This window comes from Strix aluco, chromosome 4, assembly GCF_031877795.1.
Source record: "Strix aluco isolate bStrAlu1 chromosome 4, bStrAlu1.hap1, whole genome shotgun sequence".
In the NCBI taxonomy this organism is placed as follows: Eukaryota; Metazoa; Chordata; class Aves; order Strigiformes; family Strigidae; genus Strix; species Strix aluco.
The window spans coordinates 84,884,558-84,911,795 of NC_133934.1; the positions used below are offsets into that span (position 1 = coordinate 84,884,558).

At 41.8% G+C, this 27,238-nt stretch overlaps 1 protein-coding gene across 8 annotated transcripts in view; it reads right to left on the reverse strand.

Annotated features, from left to right (window-relative positions):
- The window catches only part of MAPK10 (mitogen-activated protein kinase 10), a 194,297-nt gene that overhangs the window by 142,450 nt on the left and 24,609 nt on the right, over positions 1–27,238 (reverse strand). Inside the window, exon 1 of one of the 8 annotated variants that reach the window (XM_074823880.1) lies at positions 13,645–13,752. The exons of the other annotated variants lie outside the window; for them this stretch is intronic. The gene's annotated coding sequence lies outside the window, so the exon portion shown is untranslated. Of the gene's footprint in view, positions 1–13,644; positions 13,753–27,238 lie in introns of those variants that run through there. 8 annotated transcript variants of the gene reach the window in all.

A 27,238-nucleotide genomic window follows, 5' to 3' on the forward strand; every position in this document is an offset into this window, starting at 1 on the left:
TCTCCAGCTCCCAAATTATGCATTTCTTTTCTTACAATATTTCTCACTGTGCTTCTACTTTTTGTGTGTTTCTATTAAAGCTAGTGAGATAGCATTTTGTATTTCAAGCATTTTCCCACCCTTTTCTGTGTGCTTCTATGAACTATAGAGGAACTTTTGGCATCATACAGTGTGAACCTGTTCAAAATTACCTATTCTGGACGTGCTGATGTGTCAACAAATTTATATAAACCAGAAAACTTTCTGGAAAATGCCTCTATAATCTTTGGAAGAAAAAGTAATATCCCTTTACTAACTACTGCATGTTTTGGTGTTTTAGATATATGTACTTGAATCTATACCCTTCCCTCTGAAAAAGCTTTTTCTTTTCTTAACTCTGGTTTGTGATCACCTTCTGTTTCCTTGTGTGCTACAGCTTTTCCTAGACTGTTAGCTTTTTTCAGAGCACATAATTTTGGATTATTTCAGCTTGCTGCAGTACAGAAGAGTGAGGAATATCCATTCACATTACAAGTAAACTCCTACCATTCCTATGGGGGTTTTCTTTTTAGTTTTATCTCATCTCCTCTATGACTAGAAACTTCCAGCAACCGCCACACTCAACAAGCACAGATTTGCTCACTGAATTTTAACACCTTTCTGTCCATTGGTGAGCCCCGTTGAGATCCCGAGTCCTTCATATATGAAACATAAAACAATTAAGACATTATTTAGTGACTCATTTAAAGATTGTCAGCTTTATCATGCAGATTTTAACTTCCTAATTGTTTTAATAACTTCATAGACAATAAAAACCTTAGAGAAAAAATTGTCCATACTGACTCTTCCTATCCAGAGAGACTCAGTATACCCATATCACAGGCTTTTTTCCAAGAATTCATTTTTATGAAGCAGCATTATTTTTTACCAGCAATCTAGACAGAGAGCCAATTGCACCTTTGTCCTTTGAGCTTATATTTATCTTCCGTTGTTCCTACCACAAACTCTACAGCAAAGAGTAGTCACAAGCGTGCAGTTGTCACTATAGGATTGTCAAAAGCAGTGAAAGCACAATTCTGTACAAGTAGAAAAAAGGAACTTCTTTCAGTGAACTGTTTGTCCTTCAACTTTAATAGAATCTGGACACTGAATTGAAAGATGTCCTTAACATCTGAAGTTTAAGAACAGAGACTATAGTAAAAAATCTGAGTCATCAAGCAAGGAAATTCTCACTGATTTCAGTGTGACTATTAGAAGCAAGAAACTATCAAAGTAAGAAGAAGCTGTAACTTGCTCCAGAAAAAGTGAATTCTTTTCTGCTCCCTGCCCCAGGTTATCAAAACCACTTTGAAAACCCTGAGATGCTGCCAAATATTTTGTGAATGGCAGCTGCCAAAAAAAATCACTAAAAACTGAAAACACAAAGGGAAACCTTCCAGAAATTATTTAATGACATGGAATTATAGCTACAATCACCTCCTTTCTCTGGGATGCACAACAAATCAAGCCCTTCTTTGTGTCTGCTTTCTGGGATAGGAGTTCATTGGAGCAGAAATTCCCTTTATATTTGTGTCTTGTGCAGCACAGATAATGTTGCTCGTATTCTGCAAATACAGCACTGCAGCAGAATATCAGCACTAAGCAGCTGATAATCGAAGTGACTTTATAAACTTAAAACTTTGTTTCTAGAACATGGATGTTCTTGGGACATTTTTCGGTGCCTTAAGCCAATAAAAAACCTTCTGTAGGCTTAAATAAATATGAAAGGGATAATACTGACTGTTATTTCACTTTTCAAACTACAGTTTGTTATATCAGGCCAAGGAACTTCACATTTTAACCCAAACAACATGGGAGGAAGCGTACTTCGTTATCTCTTCTTGTTTAGGGGAGAAAATACATCTAGGATAGACAAGCTTTTTCTTGGCCCTCTTCTCAATGCTTGCGAATGTTAGGACAAGCTCAATGCTAGTCAATCTGTTCCTTCACTCTTTTACAATATTATGTGAAGCTATTAGAAAGCAATCTAATTAGGAGAAAAATAAAAAGAGTAAGTCAATCACCTTTCTGCACGCATCATGCATGTTAGAGAAACGATGGGTTTTGCTAGCATGCCAAACCCATGTATGACCCCAGACTGCATTCATGACATTAATCTTTCAGGTGAATTTTCACCTTCCCTAAGGTGAAAAAAGAATACTTGGTATGAAAAACATCATCAGGAAGGCAGAGGTTTTAATATATTTGCCTATAATGGCCCTTCTACTATGATTGTAATTTAATGAAGGTGAGGATAGTATAGGGGGATAATTCCCTTGCAAAACAAAATGCCAAAGACCCTGTTTTACACAAATTTACCAGTTTCATAAGAGGGTTGGACAATTTTTTACATGATATATTGTTTTAAATTAGATGAACCCTACTGGTGTCATAATCTGTTAGTTAATATTGGAAGTGGCCTGAAGGCCCCATAACAAATGTAACCTTCAAAATGGCACTCAAACAGTCTAAATGCACATCAAACCAACTGAAATGGTCATAATTTAGTAACCCCTTAAAGCTGAGCTCCACTTGACACAGAACAAATTACTACTTTGAGCCTTGGGACATATTCTCAAACATGGACTTTTGGGCTTCCTCCTTCTTTGAGATTGTTATTACCCATCAGTCAAAGCATGTAATAAGTCATGGTTTAGGGAATGGAACGTGAACTACAGATACTCTTGTTCCAGAAACCAGACCACAGATGCAACACACTATTTTGCTATTTTTGTATATTATACTCTGGTCTACAAAAAGCCAGTGTGAGTTTATCAGCGTCCCATACCAGGTACTCAGATATATTATTGTAGCACAATTATTGGACAGACAACAGTGAATTGCAGAAAACTGTAGGATGACCACAGAAAGAATTTTCCATAGCAGTAAAGCAGTATGATCCATTGAGAAGAAATATCTGTGAAAAGCCGTAACAAGGGAGTAGGGATGGAAGAAGAGGGACATTATCTTGCAGCATATTACAACGGAAACTGTCTGATCATCCTAATATGTGTATATATTAAAACCCATGTCAAACGTCCAAAATGTAGAATAAATGAGAAAAGCACAAATAGAGAGTCTTCCTTCAAAAAAAATTTTTTTTTCTTCTTGTTGTTCAGTGTGCTTACACATAGTTTGAGTTGAAATATTAAAAATGAAATGGCAATATATTTTCCTTTTCTCAGACTACAGCCCATCTTGTAATCACCTTTTGATGGGTCTTGGTGGTTGTTTTAAAGAATTAATTGGTCTGACTTTACTACAGGCTATGTTCCTGTAGCAGATCCTCCTCATGCAACTGTTCCTTCTTCCTGACATTCTCCCTACATTCTCTTAAGTCCATTAGAAATGTGGGCAGATATACTTTCTTGATGACATTTCTACTTGTACTGAAAACTTGAAAGCTTGTCAACCAGTCTCCTAGATCCACATTATGATATCTGATCATGTCCCTAATGATTCCATCTTTATTGTAATGAGTTTACAGGAGTTGTTGGTTCTTTCTCTTTAATTGAATTCCGTAAATGATCTTTCATACTCAAACAACAGAGAGTCATAATACAGTTATTAAGGTGTTTTTTCACTGGGGTTAAAGCACAAGGATGTTTTCAATGTATCAAAAAATAAATTGCTTGTTAGTTAACAGGAATATAAGCAGAAATTGACTGGTTTTCAAGGTATTGAAGGAATGCAAAGGATACTACTTATTTTCAGAATGTCCTTTCAAAATGGTCCTTTCATTATTTCAGTGGTTGTCCTAAGATTTCAAGTTCTAGTCTCAAAAAAAAAAAAAAAAAATTCTTTATACAAGGACATGTTATTCACCATTGTAAACAAAAATAAAACTCTGTTTCTACTTCTCTGCCACTTTACCACTGTTCTTCCTTTACTATTTCTCATTTTTTATCATATTTCTGTCCCAAGGAAATCTCCACTGCCCCAAAATATGGAATCTTACTAAACAGTGGTCAGCATTTTAAGGACTGACTTAAGTTCACACAAAACGAGTTTATATATCTCACATTTCAGCAAAAGCTGACCAAAGGAAATTTGGGTGTTAAGTTCAGGCCTGAACTTTGGTGTAGGCAGAATAAGCAACTACTTACAACATCATGGTTCCGGGCACAGCACACGCTCGTTGACAACTCTGCCTAATACATTTGTACACAAGCCCTAAAGAGACAGATTTCCCATTGCTACTTGATAAAAGTTAGCATATATGGAGTTGGAGCTACTATAGAAGCAATTTCTGTAGTCCCTGCTCTCTATGCTCCCCTTCCTCAACACTCCATCAGCTGCAAGGACAGCAAACCTGGCTTTGCAGAGATCTTGTCCCATCAGCCATGTCCCATACCTCATAATTCTAGTGACAAAGTTTATGCTGATAACACACCTTCAGCTACCTTTGACTGAATATTTTGAGTGACTCAACTTTGAGATATTTGTTAGATCTCCTTCCACATGTATCAACAAGATGAATGTTTCTTGCATCCTCTCCTACTGAGTCCTATGGAGGCAAGGCAGACTGTAGCAGGGTTCCCCACTGAAGCTAGTACCTGTAGTTTTCTAATAAAGTTTGAATGCTATTTTGGTAGTGTCTTTTCTGAAGCTCAGACCCTGCACTCACTAAACCAAAACATTTTAACAGTTTAAGGCAACTACCTCGCTGAATATGAAAGGAAACGTTTTGAATGAAACTGTTTCAACCTCTGATCATACACTGCAAAATTTTCTGGTGTTTTCCAAAAAGACTGAACATACCTAGAGTAACAGAATCCTTGAGACATGATAATGTAATTATTACACCATAGTACTTTAAGTATTAAAAACAATGAGAACATGTAATATATTTGATAATGTTTCTAAAATACTAGAATCTGATTCTAGTATTTTAGAAACCTTATTTTTTAGAATTCTAAAATCAGAATACCAGACGTTATGTAGAAACACATGCAACAAACAACTTGGCAATGCTGGCACAAGTTATATTTACCTTCTACTTGCAAAAAGACCATTACCTATTTCAGCCATTTCTGTTTCTATAGCAAACATTCGCGCTACTACTACTACAAGAAATTCTACCCTTCTCTCTCTGTTTCCTAATAAGAAACGATCCAAGGTACCTATTACATGCATATATTAGTATGCCTATAATATAATGCCCAGAAAAGAAAATGTACCTCCTATTCCAAAGATTCTTTTCTTTGTCTGCATTGTCCTGATTCAGCAGAATAATTTAAACTTCAAAGATAACAGTTATTACATTAATTTTCATGGCATTTCTTACATGCTTAGGAACTTGCTAGAGTGCACTGTTCAAGGACAGTGGTACACTAAAACCAGAGCAACAGTCCATTCCTGACCTGAAATTACTCACTTTGTATGGAGATTTAATTTTACAATTAGTTAAACTGTAATGGCATAAGGCACATTATAGGAGAGAAGATTCACTGAATAATCTGAGAAAGTAACTGAATTTGACAGACTGGTGTGATTTCAGAATGCGGTCCTGTCATTTTGCAACTATCTAGGGCAACTTCACTGAAAACAATTAATCTGTGTGGTAAAATTACAGGCACAGCACACCCTAGCTAGTAGAGTCCAGCCTGTATTCTTTGTGTGGCACCTTGTCAATCTTTATGTGGAAAGCTATGGTTTACTTGCAGTAATGATGCCTCTGTGACCACCTTGTTTATTTTACTAATTGCTCTTCCTTTTGGGAGTGATTTCTTAACATCCAGTGAGAACTTTCTTCCTCCTTTAGCTTCAGGCCATACTTCTTTCCATAGAATCAACACAAACATTTGCAAAAGCAAATGGAGAGCAAACATCCCAGGCTGGTCTTGTTTCTTTATTCTTCTGTTTGTTTTCTGTACAATAGATAGCATTACTTTGCTGGTACAACACAGAAAGCCTCATTTGGAAGGGCCGTAGGCAATCACGGTGTGGCTGTCTTTAAAATATCATCAGCTGTTCTATGGGGAAAAAAAACATATGAATAATATTCATATCTAACAGAACACTGCCTATCTGATTGTTATCTGGGATAAATCAGCCTATCTATATGAAAACTTTTAACCAGTCAACTGCCAAAAAGTTTTTATTACAATACTTGTAGTCTTCCTCCTTCCTGCTGTTGACAATATCCAAATGCCTATTCTCAGTAATAAATACAAAACCACCATCCATGGAATTTTGGAATTGCACACAAGTCACTTTTAAGTGGTATTTTCAGTTTTTACACACTACAGCAAACCAATTCTAAATCAAAGCTGATGATAACAGTAGATACGAATGTGTTTATTTGACTAATATATGGTATCTTTGTATTGCCAGGATGCCATAATGCAAGCAGACCATAGCCTTAATCTGGATAAAGAAAGATTAAGCCATTGCAAATATAGGGAAATCTTGAAATAAAAGGTCAGCTTATAGATGAATGGGCATGTTAAAATCTACAGTAAATTAATCCCAATTTATCTTAGTAAGCTGCCCCACAAATTCCACTGTATTAAAGAAACTGAGAAGCACTGATAGTGAAATAAAACAAAATTAATACAGACACTAAGCTATTTCCCATTTCATCTTCTTATGTGACAATGGGCATTATCCTGTAGAATATTATTTTTAAAACATTAACTAAGGTAGAAACAAGCTTCATCCAGAACTGAGAAAGGAGAGATAGAAATTATTTCTCACCATAGGAACGTATTAATAAACAGAAGTCAGATGAGGTGGATCTGTCATGTACAATATGTGTGTTGTACCATGTTAAGGAAAACAGGAATGGGACTTCAAAAAACAATCTTCAATCACTTCTTATGTGTGAAATACAGTCTATGACAAAGACCTTCTACAAACAGATGCATTTGAAAAGATGATATATTGGTGGAAATAAAGTGCAGTAGAACAGTTTGAAATACAAATGACCCAACCAGTACCTTTTTTTAACAGAATTCAACATGTTCAGAGATTAAATGATCCAACAATCCAGGAGATTGCTTTTCCCTGCACACGCAATGTAAAAATTGTAGTTATCTGGGAGTACCCAGATTATTGTTGTAATTATTGTTGTATGTTCATTTCTCAACAAGGGTATTCTACTCACAGTAAACGAGGCTGGAAATATCAACCATAAATCACAATATCCACATGGATATTGGGAACAGTCAGATAAAATAGTCAAAATAAAATGCAATAAGCATTACAGGAAACACACAGAGAAATGGCACAGGATAGTTATCTGCTCACTGTGCTGGCTGACATTGATGCTGTCCTGTGTCTAACTGCTCAACTCTTCCAAGGCTGAGGGGTTTTACAACACCTCAGATTTCAGGCAACAATACCATCTGTGTTCTTACCACCATATTTCTGATGGTATGAAAAAGAATACAATTCACAGGGGACAGCTAATTTCACAGTAATTCTCTTCAGCACACCATTCAAACATCCTATGTCAAGCTCTGACTACATGAACTGTTTGTGAGAGCAGAAATCTAGGACTAGTAGAAAGTTCACAAATCCAGTGCACAATCAGCTCCTCAGAAAATCTGCTCAGAAGTATTCTTTCATTAGGAACTCGAAAGTGAGAAGTACTCCAAATCAGTGGAATCCTACAGAATCTTGTTCTAATTTCTGCATCTCTGTTTTAAAGGTAATTTTCTATATGTCTCATTAAATTGCTGTGAGGCTTCCTAAACACCTGTATGCAACTAGTGCCATTTACAGATAATAGGAAAAAGAAAAATTATTTGACCTAAAAAAAAAAAATAATATAGAAGTGCTTTAACCATTGTGTATAAAGGTAGAAAATAAAGATCCTCCTTCTTTCCCTTTTTTCCTCACCCAATGACCCAGTGACCTGAATCTGATGGAAAAAAACCTGGACTATAATAAAAGCCAGAAAGATCCAGGGCTAATTCTTTTCTCATTTCCTCAAAGACTAACTTGATAAAGTCTTAGCTTTCATCACAGTAAATAAGGCCAGATATACAAAGGTATAAAAGAAACCAGAATACAGACTGTGTGTCTTTTCACTATCACAATTGTGCAGTGAAGTAGCCAATGTTATCAAGAAAGTTTAACAGAAACAGAAAAGTATCTAACATCAATACAAAAGATTACATCATAACATTTTATGCCCATTTATTGCTAAGGACTTCATAAAACTTCCATCTTACTCATCTGTATTTTACAAACTGAAAATATGGGAAAATAATCTAAAGTACGAAATACCTTGGGCAACTAAATGAACACCATCTCAGTTTCTTGTACAAAAAAAAGTAAAAATCACACTTTATCACCCTCCTCTTCAAAGCCTTCTACACATGCCCAAATCCCATCAAAGAGTTAAAAAAGGAAGGATCTCATATGCCACGGCAAAACCAGAGCCCTGTTCACACTGTTCTTTACATTTCCTAAATCAAGAGCACTTCTTTCTGAAGCCCACATTATTCTCCAATATCTAGCATGTATACCAGCTATACGTATACTACATAAATTTATCTAGTCATACTCATTGAACGTATGTGGTGCTTTGAAGATGGAAGTCTACATAAAACTAGCCTTTTCATTTGGAACAAAAGCAACATTTCTTGCCTCTTCTCCTGTCCCTCACAGTGAGCTGTAACTTTGCTCAACTTTACTGCAAAACAGCCAGTGTTCTCATTTCTCACAGAATGTGTTTCACAAGAAATTACTTCTATTTACTCATTCATCTAGCAGCAGACTGTAATTTCACCTTGTTATAAAGAGTGAACCCTAGGAATTCCATATGCAGTATAGGCATGTCCCTAGTATTACTGTTTTTAAACTAATGTTAAACATAATCCTAATTTAAGGAGCAACAGCTGCTCAGTTTTGGGTGCCTTTTGAGGTGGGATGGGGGAGGGGAAGCAATCACAGTTAATGTTTCATATTCCAATTCTAAACAGCAGGTGTTCAGATGAAAGCTCTGGGATTTCAGTTTGAAATTAACTCTGAACATTTTCCAGTGACAGTGCAACTGTTGCTGATCATTTTAATGGTATGGCAAGTCTTCTCATATCGATAACCACCTATCCTCAACATAATATGGATGATTTTCTTCAGCTTAGACCCTGAACTATCTAAACTTCTGATTAAACTTGTGGTTCTGATCTATGACAAGGGACTGAGCAGTCTGATTAGGTTTCAGTTCAGCAGGCCATTTTACATGCTGAAATTATTTCAAACAGAAGTGAAAGGTTGGTTCTGCTTCATATACCAGATGTTTTTCATGCACAATAACACCACATGTTGAAACACCACCAAAGTTCTCTCCACTCAGAAAAATGTGAGTGTTCCTTCAGGGCATGTGGAGAGCCTCAGTATCTCATATTGCATCAGTGTTGCAATGCTTAGCAAACAAATAAAAAACGCTTGCTAATACAGGTTTCTGAGATGTGAATCTATCGTCAAACCACAACAGAACGCATAGCCCAGCATGCTCTGGACTCTGAGGATTCCAATCCTTTCATGCACTATCCTTTGCAAAAAATTATTAAGTATGGAGTTTACAGAACTATGCAGGGAATAGTTTTGAGCTTACAGATCATCAGAAGAATCACTGATGAGAAGGAATGTTTTCATACTGAAAAAACAATTGTTGCTGCAGAAATGGCTTGAAGATTAAAACAGCGTGTACAACAAAAAAAGGTGCTGCCTGTTCTAACACTTGCTAAGATGTTTTTGGAAATGTGCCCCAGGGTCTCTAATGACCAGAACTGGAGATAAGCTCTGCCTTACCCACCAGAGAATGTCAAGATGTATCCATTACAAACTAAACAAATAACCCCATTTGTTTCATCAGGAAAATGATTAGAAATTGTTTATCAAACTATTACAATTTGGCTAAATACCCAACATAAACATAATAGTTTAAATTGTGTGTAAATTGCATTTTGTACCTCAAAGTAAAAATCATACTTGGGAAGTTACATGGAAGGCCTCAGTGCTTTTGACAGAGATGTGCAAGAAGTAGTTTAAACTGCTGTTCCCTCTGTTTAATGACCAAAAATAGTACCTCTGTGCAGACTTTTTAACAGGACACAGTCTGGAAGTCATCATCTCAATAACACCATTAATAACGGTAACAATATGGACAATAAATAACAGTCTCTGTTAAAAACTAAGAGAACTTTTATTATCTATCACACTAGTGGTCAGTCTATCAACTGCCTTTAGTAAGAGTCGTCACCAGCTGTGTCACACAAAGGGCACAAAGTCTTGCAAAAAGTTTACAGAAGACACTGGAATAAAGGTCTTACCTTTCCCATGGCAAGAAAAGACCTAATTTATGTCCAGAAGTTAAATCCAAAATTCTTCAGATCTTTTGGTCTTGTTTACTTTTTGCAATAACTTAATTTTTCTTTATTTTTTGGTCTTGAGACATTGAATTCAGAAACAAATATATCACACACAATAACGATCCTTCTATTAATCACATATGTGGTTTCATTGACTCCTGTCTCTGGAGTAAAAAATAAACAAACACATATGAGAGCAGGTGTTAATTACATAAAACACAGGTGTATGCGTAGCTACTTCATCTTCTGCTCATCATTAAACCTTGCAGAGGCAAACAATACTTAGAGGCACTGTACAGAGCATAGTATCAGCATCAGGCCAAGAGGTCAGGTCTCACTCAGAGGCATTTCACAGTATTTGAACATTACACCAGTGACAAGAATATGAATGAGGTCTTCACAACAAATACACACTTTCAGAGGGACTGGCAAAACACATTTCTGTCACCTGTGCTGTCAGTTACTGCCTCAAAGAAGCATGTCTCTTGACAAATACCAAGAAGGGGGTGAAAGTGCAAAGAAAAAAGGGACATAAAGCAGGATTTTAGACAGCCCAGTTTTAGTATGCTTACTTTTACAAAAGCCAAAGATAAAAATCACTGCTGACCATTGTTATCATAAAGACATATTTCTCCAACAGCAAGTAATGACTGCCTTGGGAGTTATAAAAGTAGTCAACAGCAGCTCACTTCTACCCTAATCAAAAGTGGTTTAATTCTTGCAAGGTAGAAGGAGAAAACTCTAAAGCTGTAATGCTCACACAAAGCAACCACTAACTCTCTTCAATTGCTGGCAACAGCTGCGGTTCTTCTAGAGCCTGAGAGGGACTGTAAACAACCGAAGTGAGGAATTAGTGCATGGAAGACAAACTGAGGCTGACCTGAAGATGCCACAGGAAGACAAAGGAGGCAAAGGGGATCATCCTTCTGAAATGTTTAAAGAAAATTGTCTTGTGGGGAAGCACACAATTCAAAGAGGGGGTGGTATCCTTCACCAATTTTACTCCCCCTTAATTCCATTCCTAAACTGGCTTGCTGCCTTCACATTGAATTCAATGCATGCCTTCTTTCAAGTATCTTTTTTCCTCTGCACCTCATTTTCTCTCATTTTGTTTCTTTACTATGCCTTTTACTGCTTCTTTTTCTGCTACTTCTAGCCATATTGCCTCCTCCTTTTCTATTCTGTCCACTGCTGTTTCACACTTCACTTTTTTTTTCCCCTACTGCCCAGAATGTCCTCTTCTCATTTCTTCATTCAGTATGTCTCTTCCTGACCACACCCTTCTCACTTCTGCACTTTCTTTTCTTTTTCCCCTCAAGAACACTTCTTGACCTTTCCCATATCTTTAGTTACTTCACTCCTTTTCCTGTCTTCAGTCTACAGACTGAAAGAGATTTCAGAAATTAAGCCAAACCCAATGCCCAGTGTAAACTCTGGCATAATCTTCAAGCATCAATTAAAACAGGAGAGCAAGTTATTGGCTTTACTGGTCAGAGAAAGTGAAATGGACAGATGAGAAACAAAAGCAATACAGTCAAGAACAGTACTTTGATAGTATTGATGCTGCATCTCTAGTTGTAGCAGTTTGGAGATCACTAAGCCATACTGCCAGACACCAATTCTTTCTGCTGTTCTGCCTGCACGCTCTTTTGCCTCAAGAGTCCTCAGAATCACAGAACTGTCTAGGTTGGAAAAGTCCTTGAAGATCCTCCAGTCCAACCATTAACCTCACACTGACCATTCCCAACTCCACCAGATCCCTCAGTGCGGGGTCAGCCTGACTCTTCAACCCCTCCAGGGATGGGGACTCCCCCCTGCCCTGGGCAGCCCATTCCAACGCCCAACAACCCCTTCTGCAAAGAAATACTCCCTAAGAGCCAGTCTAACCCTGCCCTGGCACAGCTTGAGGCCATTCCCTCTTGTCCTGGCGCTTGTTCCTTGGGTCAAGAGACTCATCCCCCCTCTCTGCACCCTCCTTTCAGGGAGTTGTAGAGGGCGATGAGGTCTCCCCTCAGCCTCCTCTTCTCCAGACTAAACAACCCCAGTTCCCTCAGCCCTCATTTCAGTTAGACTGAATAAGGGAAAAAGAAGAATCCATATTTTATAACAGGACAGACAGAATGGCATTTTTTCATCTACTTCATGCAACCCTTGGATACCTACACCACCTGCAGACAGGCAACCAGCACAAAGTCCGTTGGGCAATTAAAGACCTGTTTGAAGTAGTCTGGGAGCAAAGAAATGGTAGGAAGCACGTGACTGATTTCCCAGTGATGTGCCCCATGGAGACAGGGAATTGGAGTTTTAAATTACTTGACAACTCTACCTGAAGCTCCTAATACTGCTGAATATGTCAGTGAACTCTGCACATAACTTGAGGCACAGCCTCAGCAGGCAAAAAACCCAAAAAGCACACCAAAAAAAGTCACTTTTCTCAAAGTGTTGGTAAAACCAACAAATGGTCAAGTCATCCCAAACTCAATTAGTGCATCTAAACCTGAAATAGCTCCACATAATTATTTTCAGGAACCTCAAGACCAGGCTATTTGTGTTTGTTTAATTATAACACTGATTAAGCTATCATCAGTGTCCCCGATTCTCTAAGCTTAATAATGAAAAGCAGCCTCTTAAAATTTAATCCAATGGAGCACCCAGCTGTCAGAAAACATGGACAGGCTCAGTATGGAAGGAAAACGTACTCCCTGGGAAACAGTAGCCTTACACAATTGTTTGTTCTTGGATTTCTGAGGAAATGTATAAGGACACAGATGCACAACGCCCGAACTCAGAATATCCATATTAACAGACTTTCTTCCTGCCAAGATAAACTTCATTAAACTCTTCTCATACACAGCAGATTAAGCGCAACTGATTACATACAGAGTCAGATGGAGTCAGAAAATTAGCTGTTTTAGAGATGCAGTGAGCAGTTAAAAGCAGCTGAGACTTTTCATTTCATTTTCTTAATAAAGAGCAACAATGGCTAAATTTAGTATTACTTCTCAGCTGAAAAAAAAAAAAGCAGCTGTAAAATAAATTAAGACATGCTAACATTCTGCTAGTTTCAGAAGTTATCATACATCAGACAGTCTGGTAACAGTCCCATTTTGGTCAGGAGCACACAGGATTTTAAAACCCACAACATGTGACAGTTTTCTTCCTTCCAAGTTGTTCTGTAGTAACCAAACCATTCCTCACTTGACTCCCATAAGGAAGTCCAACTCTACATCTCCAACTGCCCCCGAAGGGAACCAAGAGATTTCTGAATGCCTTAGTGTCTACATTCTCCACCTTTGCCTACCTAACAGTTGCCTGAGACAGATCTGAGACAATGCAGACTTCAGCTTCCTGTCAGTCCTCCTAATGCTGCAGGAATAAGCGTGGTCCGCCTCTGCCATTCACTCTTCAGTCCCCAATTTTCCAGTTTAGGATGAAGGGAGGCACAAAATGGACTGGATCACATGAAAAAGCTATAAAGGAGGTGAAACAAAACAGAATGCTGATGGGATGACACCATGCAAAGTTGTGCATTACAAGCCAAAAAAAGAGATACTGAGAGGGTTGATAGTTTGGAAAGGCATTGTAGATAGGAAATATTTTAGAGAATAGCAAAGAGTAAGCACTTTCCTCTTTCAGTGTAGAGACATTCAAAATATGTCACTCTAGCTTATACCTGAGGAACAAAATGGAAAGAAAAAGTATCAATTTATTCTCTGCCTTTCTGATCTCTTCTTTGCAAATTTTGGTTCAAAATTTAAAATAGTTCATGCTAGTGATGAGATAGAGTGAAAAGCAAAATATTTCCTGTTGTTAGAAACTGCTTCTTCCTTTTCAGAGGTTTTGCTTCATTATAGCAAAAGCAGTTAATATATACTAAAAGGAAACCATCCTGGAGAACCGTAATCACTTAGTGCCGTACAGCAGAAAGATGATGTTAACTGTGCATGGAAACAAAACTCAAGTTTCTTATTGTCCTGGTTTAACCAGGATAGGGTTAAGTTTCCCCAGCAGTGGGGGGGAGCTCTAGCCGGGTTATTCAGATACCATGCGGACGTCACATCCTGGCAGGTCACATTTTTTCCTGGCGCGGGAGCGTGGTGCACTCGTGGTTTTGTACATCGTGCTTTCCACTGCTGTATTTGGTAGCTATTTTGCTCTGTTCATTGCTATCACTATTACTGTTATTGTTATTGTTGTTGTTTGTTGTGTTGCTATTGCATTGTTGTATTAAACCTTTCCTTATTTCAGTCTTGGGGCTTTGTATTTCACTCCCTTTGTGGGGGAGGGACAGCGGCCACGTGGTCTCAGACCCTGGCAGGGGCTAAACCACCACAACTTTGGCGCCCAACGCGGGGCTGGAGAAGACTGAAATAAGGACAAAAGGAGAAGTGTGTTAGAGCAATCTGTTAGGTGTAATTTTTCTGTTTTACTTGTATTATTTGATAAGAAATGTTTGCAATGCTGGGCAATTTGCTTGCGTGGTGGGGCTGGATTAATCCTCATATCCACTCTGTGCTCCTAGTAGTGGCATTTATTGTCGGTGGAAAATGTGGCAAGGGCTGTATTTTGCTCTACTGGTTACTGTCTGCTTATAATGGGCTCGTTTCGCTGCTTGTGGGGGTGCACCGCTACCTGTTTGTTGCCTGGTCTTTTGTTTGGGGTCTCACCCCCTCTATGGGTGAGCCAGGGGAGGAGATTCTCTCAGTTTTTGAGAGTTTTAGCTATCCCTGGAGCCTCCTGGCCACTGTGTTCGCGGCACAATGCTTTCTAAATGTCTGCCTGATCTTGTTTTGGGCCATGCGGTACTTCTCCAACAATAGCACCACCCGGAAACCTGCCCCGGGGGCAGATAGTTATAAATGGCAAGGTGTGTGGGAGAAGATGGGCAAGTGCCTGAGTAAGTGGTCACCCCCAATGCTTTGGGATCTCACTGTCGAACAAGTGCAGAGTCCTGATAAACTGGTGGAGTGTTTGGAAAAGGTGTGCTGCCAATCTGACAAACCCCGGGAGACACAAATCCTTGCGATGTGCTGGGGGCTTGCCCATGCTTACCGTGTCATCTTTAACACTGTTCACTGCCCTCAAGGGGGCGAAAGAGCTGCAGGGTCTGAAAGTGAGCCTGCTGGTACAGCAGCTGGGCCAGGGGGACAGGCAGCGCCAATACCGGTCGCCTCCACCAGCACAGCAGCTGAGCCGGAGGGACAAGCAGTGCCAGTATCAGTTGCCCCGATACGGAAAACCAAATATACCAAAAAATCCCCTCGCAGTGCACAGGGTGATAATGAACCAGGCCCATCACGAGAGCAGGAGGAAGAGCCGGAGGTAATCATTCGATCTCTATCCCTCAGTGAGTTGCGAGATATGCGGAAGGATTACAGCTGCATTGCAGGCGAGCAAATTTGCACCTGGTTGCTCCGGTGCTGGGATACTGGAGCTGCTGGTTTGGAATTGGAGGGGAGAGAGGCCAAGCAGGTGGGACATTTAGCCAAGCAGGCTGGTATTGACAAGGCAATAGGGAAACAGGCTTAAACCCTCAGCCTTTGGAAGCGACTCCTGCTCGCTGTGAGGGAGAGGTACCCCTACAAGGATGATTCTCTATGTCGGTTAGGCAAATGGACCGACATGGAGAAAGGCATCCAAAACCTCAGGGAAATGGCTGTGTTTGATATGATCTATGGTGATCTGAATGATGAGCAGTCACCATTGGATCCAGATCAGGTCCCTTGTACACAGCTGATGTGGCGGAAGTTCCTGCAAAGTGGACCAGAGGGACATTCCAAAGCATTAGCAGCAGCATCCTGGTAGCGAGACAATCAGACAGTGGATGAAGTGACTATGCAGCTCCGGCACTATGAGGGAAGTCTCCCTTCGTCCCAACATGCTTTGGTTTCAGCCGTAGAGGAACTGTCTCAGAGGCTCCAGAAAATGGAACAGGACATGTCCTATGTTCCGCCTGCACAGGCCAATGTCTCAGCCATTAGAAGCAGGCGTTTCCCCACCCAAGAGAAGGGCGGTAGAAGGTACACACCACGGGGCACCCTGTGGTTCTTCCTCCGCGACAATGGGGAGAACATGAGAAGGTGGCATGGACAGCCCACTTCCGCCCTAGCTGCACGAGTACAGCAACTGAAAGGGAAGACCACCATGAAAGGGGAGTCTTCCAAGAGAGATGCAGCTCCAGTGTCTAGTCAGAAACCCCCCAGACAGAATAGAATGGCCAACAGTATGCTTGACCCTCTTGAGGGGACCAGGAAATCATTCCTGCAGGAGTCACTCTTAGATCAAGTGAGTGATGGTGAGCAGGATTAGAGGGGGCCCTGCCTCCAGCCAGGTGGAGGAAAGGGATAATCGGATTTACTGGAAGGTGTGGATCCGATGGCCTGGCACATCAGAACCACAAGAATATAAGGCCTTGGTAGACACTGGCACACAGTGCACCTTGATGCCATCAAGCCACAGTGGGGTTGAATCCATCTGCATCTCTGGAGTGACAGGGGGGTCCCAACAGCTGACCCTATTAGAAGCTGAAGTAAGCTTAACTGGGAAGGACTGGCATAAGCACCCCATTGTGACTGGCCCAGATGCCCCGTGCATCCTAGGTATAGATTACCTCAGGAGAGGGTACTTTAAAGACCCAAAAGGGTACCGGTGGGCCTTTGGTATAGCTGCCCTGGAGGAGGTTGAGCAATTGTCCACTTTACCCGGCCTCTCAGAGGACCCCTTGGTGGTGGGGTCGCTTAAGGTCGAAGAGCAGCGAGTGCCAATTGCTACCAAGACGGTGCACCGGCGGCAGTACCGTACTAACCGAGATTCTCTAGTCCCCATCCATCAGCTGATCCGTCGACTAGAAAGCCAGGAGGTGATCAGCAAGACTCACTCACCTTTCAACAGCCCTATATGGCCAGTGAGAAAACCTAATGGCGAATGGAGACTGACCGTGGACTACCGCGGCCTGAATGAAGTTACGCCAGCGATGAGTGCTGCAGTGCCAGACATGCTAGAGCTCCAGTATGAGCTGGAGTCGAAGGCAGCCAAGTGGTACGCCACGATTGACATCGCTAACGCGTTTTTCTCCATTCCAATATCACCAGAGTGCAGGCCACAGTTTGCGTTCACTTGGAGGGGTATCCAGTACACCTGGAATCGATTGCCCCAGGGGTGGAAACACAGCTCCACCATTTGCCATAGACTGGTCCATACTGCACTGGAGAAAGGTGGGGCTCCGGAACACCTGCAGTTCATTGATGATATCATTGTATGGGGGGACACAGCTGAGGAAGTCTTTGAGAAAGGAAAGAAGGTAATTGAAATCCTTCTGAAGGCTGGTTTTGCCATCAAGCAACAGAAGGTTAAGGGGCCTGGAAGGGAGATTCAGTTCCTAGGAATAAAATGGCAAGATGGGCGTCGCCACATCCCAATGGAGGTGATAAACAAGATAACAGCCATGGCCCCACCAACCACCAAAAAAGAGACTCAGTCTTTCCTGGGCGCTGTGGGGTTCTGGAGGATGCACATCCCAAACTACAGCCTGATTGTGAGCCCTCTCTACCACGTAACCCGCAAGAAGAACGATTTAAAATGGGGCCCAGAGCAACAACAAGCCTTTGAACAAATTAAGCAGGAGATTACCCAGGCAGTGGCTCTCGGGCCAGTCCGGACAGGGCAGGAGATTAAGAACGTGCTCTACACCGCAGCCGGGGAGAATGGCCTTTCCTGGAGCCTTTGGCAGAGAGCAGATGGGGAATCCCGAGGCCGACCTCTAGGCTTTTGGAGCCGGGGATACAAAGGCTCTGAAGCTAACTATACCCTGACTGAGAAGGAGATACTGGCAGCGTACGAAGGAATTCGAGCTGCCTCAGAAGTGGTCGGCACTGAGACACAGCTCCTCCTGGCACCTCGACTGCCGGTGCTGGGATGGATGTTCAAAGGAAAGGCTCCCTCCACACATCATGCAACAGATGCCACGTGGAGTAAATGGGTTGCGTTGATAACACAACGGGCTCGAATAGGGAACCGCGACCCCCCCAGGATTAGTGGAAATGATCATGAACTGGCCAGAGAGCAAAGATGCTGGGATGTCACCAGAACAAGAGGTGAAACGTGCTGAGGAGGCCCCACCATATAACGAGCTGCCAGAGGAAGAAAAACAATATGCCCTGTTCACTGATGGGTCTTGCCGCATTGTGGGAAAACACCGACAATGGAAGGCTGCAGTGTGGCATCCCACACGAGAAACCACTGAAGCTGTTGAGGGACAAGGTGAATCGAGCCAGTTCGCAGAGGTGAAAGCCATCCAATTGGCTTTGGAGATTGCTGAGCGAGAAAAGTGGCCGAGGCTCTATATCTACACTGACTCGTGGGTGATGGCAAGTGCCCTGTGGATGTGGTTGCAGCAATGGAAACAGAACAACTGGCAACGCAAGGGCAAACCCATCTGGGCCGCTGAAGTATGGCAGGACATTGCAGCCCGGGTGGAGAACCTCGTTGTGAAGGTGCGCCATGTGGACGCCCATATACCCAAGAGTCGAGCCACTGATGAACATCAGCATAACCAGCAGGCGGACCAAGCTGCTAAGATTGAGGTGGCTCAGGTGGACTTGGACTGGCAGCGTAAAGGTGAACTGTTCATAGCCCGGTGGGCCCATGAGACCTCGGGCCACCAAGGCAGAAATGCAACATAGAGGTGGGCTCGAGATCGAGGGGTGGACCTCACCATTGACACCATCGCAGAGATCATCCACGGATGTGAGACGTGTGCTGCAATCAAACAAGCCAAACGGGTGAAGCCCCAGCGGAATGAAGATCGATGGATGAAATATAAGTATGGAGAGGCCTGGCAGATCGACTACATCACACTGCCACAGACCCGCCGAGGCAAGCGCCATGTGCTCACAATGGTGGAAGCAACCACTGGGTGGCTCGAAACTTATCCAGTGTCCCACGCCACCGCCCGAAATACCATCCTGGGCCTTGAAGAGCGAGTCCTGTGGCGACACGGCACCCCAGAGAGGATTGAGTCGGACAACGGGACTCACTTCCGAAATAACCTCATAGATGCCTGGGCAGAAGAACACGGCATCGAGTGGGTCTACCACATCCCCTACCACGCACCAGCCTCCGGGAAGATCGAGCGCTACAATGGACTGTTAAAAACTACATTGAGAGCAATGGGGGGTGGAACCTTCAAACACTGGGACACACATCTGACAAAGGCCACTTGGTTAGTCAACACAAGAGGATCTGCCAGTCGAGCTGGCCCGGCTCAGTCAAAACTTCCACGTGTTGTGGACGGGGATAGAGTCCCTGTGGTGCGCATGAGGGACCTGCTGGGAAAAATGGTCTGGGTTAGTCCTGCGCCGGGCAAAGGCAAACCCATCCACGGGATTGTTTTTGCTCAAGGACCTGGGTGCACCTGGTGGGTGATGCAGAAGGATGGAGAGGTCCGATGCGTGCCACAAGGGGACTTGATTGTGGGTGAAAACACACCGTGAGTTATACTGTGCTTTTGTTAATTTTTCTTTGTCAATGCTAATTGCTAAGTGGCAGCTGGATGTGACGCACATGGTATAGAATAAAGGGGTGGATTATGTCCTGGTTTAACCAGGATAGGGTTAAGTTTCCCCAGCAGTGGGGGGGAGCTCTAGCCGGGTTATTCAGATACCATGCAGACGTCACATCCTGGCAGGTCACATTTTTTCCTGGCGCGGGAGCGTGGTGCACTCGTGGTTTTGTACATCGTGCTTTCCACTACTGTATTTGGTAGCTATTTTGCTCTGTTCATTGCTATCACTATTACTGTTATTGTTATTGTTGTTGTTTGTTGTGTTGCTATTGCACTGTTGTATTAAACCTTTCCTTATTTCAGTCTTGGGGCTTTGTATTTCACTCCCTTTGTGGGGGAGGGGCAGCGGCCGCGTGGTCTCAGACCCCGGCAGGGGCTAAACCACCACACTTATTTAACCTCCTGAGAGAAATTCCTACTGACAAGCACTTCAAAGAAAAAAAATCCCACCAAAACCAAACAACAAATACACAAATACCAAAATGTATAAAAGAAGTGTTAATTAAGAAACACACACATAATATAAAGAGACAGAACTGTTGAGGGGTTTGTCTCAAATTTTTGTAATTTGTATAACCAAAAACCCAAATCTTCCCACTTATCTTCAATATCTTTCTGCAAAACTACTTAATAGCCTTTTATTGAGGAACCTCATAAAATACCAACCCTGCGGGTAATACTGCTATCCTATACAAGACATACAGACCGAGTCCAATGTCTGCTCACAGCCAGGCCAAAAGCAGCAGAGTTGAGTTCTCTAACTGCTTCACACAGACTGCCTGCACCCAGAAAACAAGATGTCTGGTGGTTCTTGATGTGAGGAAGAAACAACTGCAAACTGCTTTGAGAGGATTAAGAGAGTGAAAAGCTAACCTCAGAACCAAAAGAAACACAGAGGACCTAAGCGAGAAAGAAAAACAGAGAAGAAGTGGATTTCTCAGGATGGTAGGACAAAGAATTCAAGCAAAGCAAAAGGAATCAAAAGGAAGGGGTCATTTTCCTCATACAGTACCTGGATATGAAACACATTGACTCATATAATCCTCTTTCATTTGATTCCATTTGAAAATTACTCATGATCCTTCTTACACTGTCCAGTATCCCAGTGAAGAAAAACTTTTTGAGAATACTTCATCATGCAAGTCTAATGATCTCTGTCCTTTGGTATTTTCTCTTTCCCATTAATACACACCACTAAAAAATAAGTTATCAATAAATTAATGCATAGATGCCCCAAATCCTGATATTTCTTTTTCATGATTCGCAGCATGTTAATATAATCTGTTGAAATATTGATGTGTCCCCACTCTACTAAGAGGAACTAGTAAATTAATATCTGAAGACACAGACTGGAAGCTTGTAGTGGGCTGACCCTGGCTGGATACCAGGTGCCCACCAAAGACACTCCATCACTCCCCCTCCTCAGCTGGACAGGGGAGAGAAACTACAACAAAAGGCTTGTGGGTCAAGATAAGGACAGGGAGAGATCACGCAGCAATTATTGTCATGGGCAAAACAGACTAGACTTGGGGAAAATTAATTTACTTTATTACCGATCAAATCAGAGTAAGACACTGAGAAATAAAAACTAAATCTTAAAACACCTTCCCCCCACCCCTCCCTTCTTCCCAGGCTCAACTTTTTACTCACAAATTCTCTACCTCCTCCCCACTCAGCAGTGCAGGGGTATGGAGAATAAGGGTTGCGGTCAGCTTATCACACACTGTCTCTGACGGTCCTTCCTCCTCATGGGAGGACTCCTCACACTGTTCCTCCGCTCCAGGATGGGGTCCCTACCAGAAGACAGAGTTCTCCACAAACTTCTCCAACGTGAATCCTTCCCAAGGGCTGCAGTTTTTCACAAACTGCTCCAGCCTGGATTCCCCATGGGGTCACAACTCCTGCCAGGAGCCTGCTCCAGCGTGGGCTCCTCTCTCTCCAAGGGGCCACAGGTCCTGCCAGGAGCCTGCTCCAGCGTGGGCTTCCCATGGGGTCACAGCCTCCTTCAGGCACCCACTTGCTTCAGTGTGGGATCCTCCATGAGCTGCAGGTGGGGATCTGCGCCCCCGTGGACCTCCACAGGCTGCAGGGGACAGCCTGCCTCACCATGGTCTTCACCATGGGCTGCAGGGGAATCTCTGCTCTGGCACCTGGAGAACCTCCTCCCCCTCCTTCTTCACTGACCTTGGTGTCTGCAGAGTCATTTCTCTCACGTATTCTCTCTCACTCCTCTCTCTTCTGTCTGCTACTGGTGTCACAGAGGGGTTTTTTCCCCTTCTTAAATACATTATCCTAGAGGCACTACCACTGTCACTGATGGGCTCAGGTCCATCTTGGAGCCAGCTGGCATTGGCTCTATTGGACATAGGGGCAGCTTCTAGCAGCTTCACACAGAAACCGTCCCTGTGACCACCACCCCACACACACCCCCGCTACCAAAACATTGCCAAACAAACCCAATACAAAGCTCTTTTCACCAGCTAATATTATATAAGTTCCTGCCATGACATTCATAAGAACAGGAAGAGGAAAACATTCACCACATGCCCCAAGTCATTGTAAATTTAGGACAAGAACCTACAAACTCCATTTCTCTCTGCAAACCTCTAAAATTTCTTCTTCTTCTCAAATTATAAGGTTTTCTCTCCATTTAGCTGCAGTGAAAATCCACCCAAGTGTGTTCTGAGGAAGCCTCTTCTGAACACACTGAAATCACACGGACCTGGGACACAAACTGAACTAACTGGCATTACACTTAACTTTCCAAAGGGTTTATAAATCCACCTATGTATTTGCTCTAGAAGGCACATTCAATAACACAACAATGATAAAAGCATAAATAACACTCTCAAGCAAGCTCTGTCTCTGCCCTGTGAACCTGCAGACACATCATAAAATGACTCCCTGTTTGCACAGTGCTGGTCTCATTCCTTTGAAGTTCTGTTGATTTGAAAGGAGGGAACCAAGGTAAACAGAAGTATCAGCTATGATTCTGCTTGAGGTTCCCATTCTCTTTGTAATTAAACTGGTGAAGGAACTAAAGAAAATCAGGACTGTTCTGGTGACAGTGAAAAAGCAGCTGAGACACTGTGCACAACTAATTTAACTTTCACATACAATGACTACTGTGAAAGGTGGAACAAATGATCCAAAGAAGACACAGAAGAAATTAGGCAGCAGAATGCGCCATCCCTCCTTGCAGCTTTCAGGCACAGGCAAGTGTGCCAGGTGAATGAGGTTCTGGGATGTTCCCCTAACAGGTCCAGGCCCTGGGGGCTGCTGCCCTAACAACCAGCGCTAAAAAGGGCTGGTAATCCATCCCCCTCTGCAGGCTCCTTAGCAGCTGTCTTCAATTTGGGAGCATCACAAGGTAACTCCATAGATGTTTTTTGTATTATGACCTTAATATACATCATCTTTGATCTATCACAGGTGAGCCACCTGTCTGCTCCTGTAAAGGTCCCTCATGACCTGCCTCTGTCTCTCTTACAATTTCCCATCAAGGATGGTATCAAAGGAGCAGCCCTCACATCAGCCCAGAATGCCAGTGTCCATGATCCGGTAATCCTTATGCTCACTCTCATGTTACCTGCCACATGTAGGAGTAATAACCTCCAAATGTCTGCTGAACAATGTCAGTTTATTCCTTACAACAGTAATTTTCCTGGATCTATATAAAGAAAAGGAAGAAAGACCATAAAGCCATGGGAAGTGCCATCACTTCCACATTTATTTCTTTTCTTTCAAGCAGAAGCTGGGAAGACTGGTCAGTTTTTCATCCAGGCCAGATGATTTTTCCAGAGCTTTCAAAATACAGTTACAGCAACTCCACTGGGTGTGTGGAAAGACCATACTAAGTGTTTGATAGGGCTCATGTAGAGTTACATAAGTGCAGATGTAAAAGGCTGATGCCCAGTACTGTCAACAGTAATTAATTATTCCTAATTTTTGCCCTAATAACTTTACCCAGGCAATGCTGAATTTACTATTTTGTAAAAGGTATGACTTTTTTCTTACTCATCGGTAAGGTACGTGTTACCTGAGCTAAAATCAGGTTGGTTTCTGGACAAAAATAGGGAGGAGGTACTGATGCACTGTTTAATTTAGCAACTGTTGCCATGGAAATATCTTTTTTACTGACTGATGATGATTATCTCATGTTTGAAATGTGATTTATGCACATTCTACATGACAGCAGAGAAGCATATTTATAGATGAGTAAACCAAACTCTGGTTATTTCAACATTAAAACGCAGCATGCTCCATATACTTTTCAGAAATACATAATTTGTCAAAATAGACTATTAATCATGCAAATTTGTTTGCCTCCTGCAGTATATAACCCAATTACTAGAGTAAAGCAGAAGCCCTTCCCAGATCTGAAATAAACAGGAACAGGAAACGTAATGCAATTCCCATTTTCTTCCTCTTATCCTCTCACAGGAAAGGAGAGAGACAGAACCAGAGAACCTAGCTGGTCCAGCAGCTGCTATTTTTATGAATTTACAAATGCACAGTCGACTGCTGTGGGATTTTTGTCAGTTTTCTTCATATTGGCCTTTGTGCCTAAAACTCATTTTTAGAATCAACACTCCTCCACAAGCTTAAACGCATTGTTTTATCTGCTTTGTCCTAATATTTGCCTGCTGATCAATCATTTCTCATTCCACACACTTTTCTATTTTGAATGACCCAGGTACAACAAACAGAAAAAGCATGGCGATAATACACTTACTCTTTTTTGTGTGTGTGCATAAAGCAAGCGACGACAAAAATTTAGTCTCTCCATTCCTTCTGGCAACTCCTTGAAATGGTAAAGCCAGAAAGTGAGGTTTTCTTTACCATTTGCAATGAACCCATCAAGCATGAAAACAAAATGGATGGTGGTGACTAGAGTAGCTTCAAATGTAGGAAAAAAAGGTTTCTTACTGCAGACTGACAGAACAAAACACTTTACCCTGTGAGGAAGTCACAGAATCATTCAGGTTGGACAAGACCCTTGGGATCATCGAGTCCAACCATCAGCTCTACTCTACAAAGTTCTCCCCTACACCATATCCCCCAACATCTCATCCAAACGACCCTTAAACACATGCAGGGATGGTGACTCCACCCCCTCCCTGGGCAGCCTATTCCACTGTCTGACCCAGCAGCCAAAAGAAAGGACCTATCCGAGAAATGAGACCTAAATGGTAGCTTCAGCTCAGAGCGACTTACACTACCGATAGACAGTATGAGCATCTAAGAATCAAGGAAATAAGCACCATATCTCTATATTTAAATACAGCTTGTTTATATTATTACATACAGCTTGCAACGCAACTCCTGAGTAGTAAGGGTAAGGAGATGTTTCTCTTGCATAAAGGACATGCATTTGTGGGCAACAGTAGGTATAATCATCTCTTCTATCAATGAACTAGTCTAAATGTACTGTAACTTTATGTTTATGACTGACTTCCATGCTGGACACAAAGGCAGAGGAAGAATACACTGCAACCTGCTATCCTGGTCAAGCAACAGCTGGAACAATTACAACACATTACCGTTTGAACTAAGATGCCCACCATTACCAGATGTATACAATACAGAAATATTTAAATTTACTTGGAATATTTCTGTCTGTCACAACGTTTGTCTCTGCCGTTATCTGTAAAGTTATCAAGAGGAAGCCTGATACTGGAAGGCACACCAGTAGAGAGAGATTTCTTTTCTTCAGGATATAAAGGTACTTAATGCTTGTTTTTAACTAGTTCTGGGTATGTCTGCAGGTAAGAAAAGAATAGCTTAGCCTTATAAAAATAAAAACTCTTCAGAATTAAAAAGAACTACAGTTATGGTGCAATGGTTAACTAAATAAAAAGAAGATGTATTGAAAGTTCCTGCATTAAGGTGCAAAAAGCAATGTGTAATTGCAGAGCCTGCCTTAAGTCACAAGAACCCAAAGGTCTCATGTTGACCAGCCTGTGTAGCCAGCTGCACAAAAGCAGTTTCAAGGTAAGGGAAGGAGGAACTGGACCAGTGAAAGTAAGCATAGAACAACAGGTCACACAAATTGAAAAGACTCTGTAATTGTACAGAGCCACCAAGAATATGCTCAGTATTAGAAGTAACAGCAAAAATGCAGAAAATTAAACGTCTCTTCTCCCACACAAATAGCCAAAAATTTTACCCATATGAGACCTACAAATTTTTTGCTGAACTCAGATGTGATCAAGCTGTTCTTGTGTATAAGGTATCACAGATTAAGAGTAATTACACAGTACTATGGTTTCCAAACTACAATTTAAGAGGGCAAACAGACCACAAGCTATCTGTAGATGCCTCAACCTCCACACCGACAAAGGCACACTCTTAGGATGTGGAAAACCTTTGCACAAAACCCCCAAACTGCAAATATGCTCCCCCTAGACAATGCAAACTATTAAGTAGGCTCCCTGGGTACACTCCTGTGTATCAGGTCTCATTTCTGAACCATACAGCTGGGGAAGGAAACCTGCTTGTGGAATGGAAGACTGGAATGCAACTGTACTTTGTTCAGTATGAAAAAAGTATACCTATGCACTTCAAGTTTGGTACTGCAGCTAAAATTCATCTACTACCCTACATTTGAAAAAGGTATCAAAGGTATTTAAAAACTACCTGAATGTTGTGTTGTTAATATATGGAGATCAAGGAAGAGTTGCTGGTGAAATCCTTCATTAGAAATTATAATCAAGAGGAAGGCCACTCTTCTCCCTGCTTATATTTTAATATCAACTGGATAAATATATAAAATTAAAGCTAGCATGCATTATAAGCTTACTATAAACAAAGATGCTCAACACCAAAAAAGAGCTGATTACACGATATCCAGAAATTTTGATGAAGTACAAGAGTTTTTGAATAAGCCCAACAAAAACATTAATTGCCGAGTTCACCACTATCATACGTGGATGTGTTCTTTGCAATGGTAGATGTAGGGAGCTGTGTGCTCAGATCTGCTAAAAGGAGGGACTCACAGCTGAAATGAACAAAGCCACTCTATAGGATGATAGCCTGACAAAAACTTGAGAGAAACATAGCAAGAATATGATTCACCTTGATTTCAGATGTCTTAACAAAGCTATCCCCAGACAGCATTCCTCAGTCCTCATACCAGACATTCAGTACAGCCAAATTGCTAAAAACATACTTAGTAATCCATACGGATACTAACAAATCAGATCAGATAATCAGCTGTCTGAACCATGTAGTCTGAAGGGGTGGGGGCAGAGAAAGATTTCCATTTACTTATTTTTGGCAATCAAATCAGCTGACAAAGTATTTTTGCTAGTGAACACAGAAAAACCTGAAG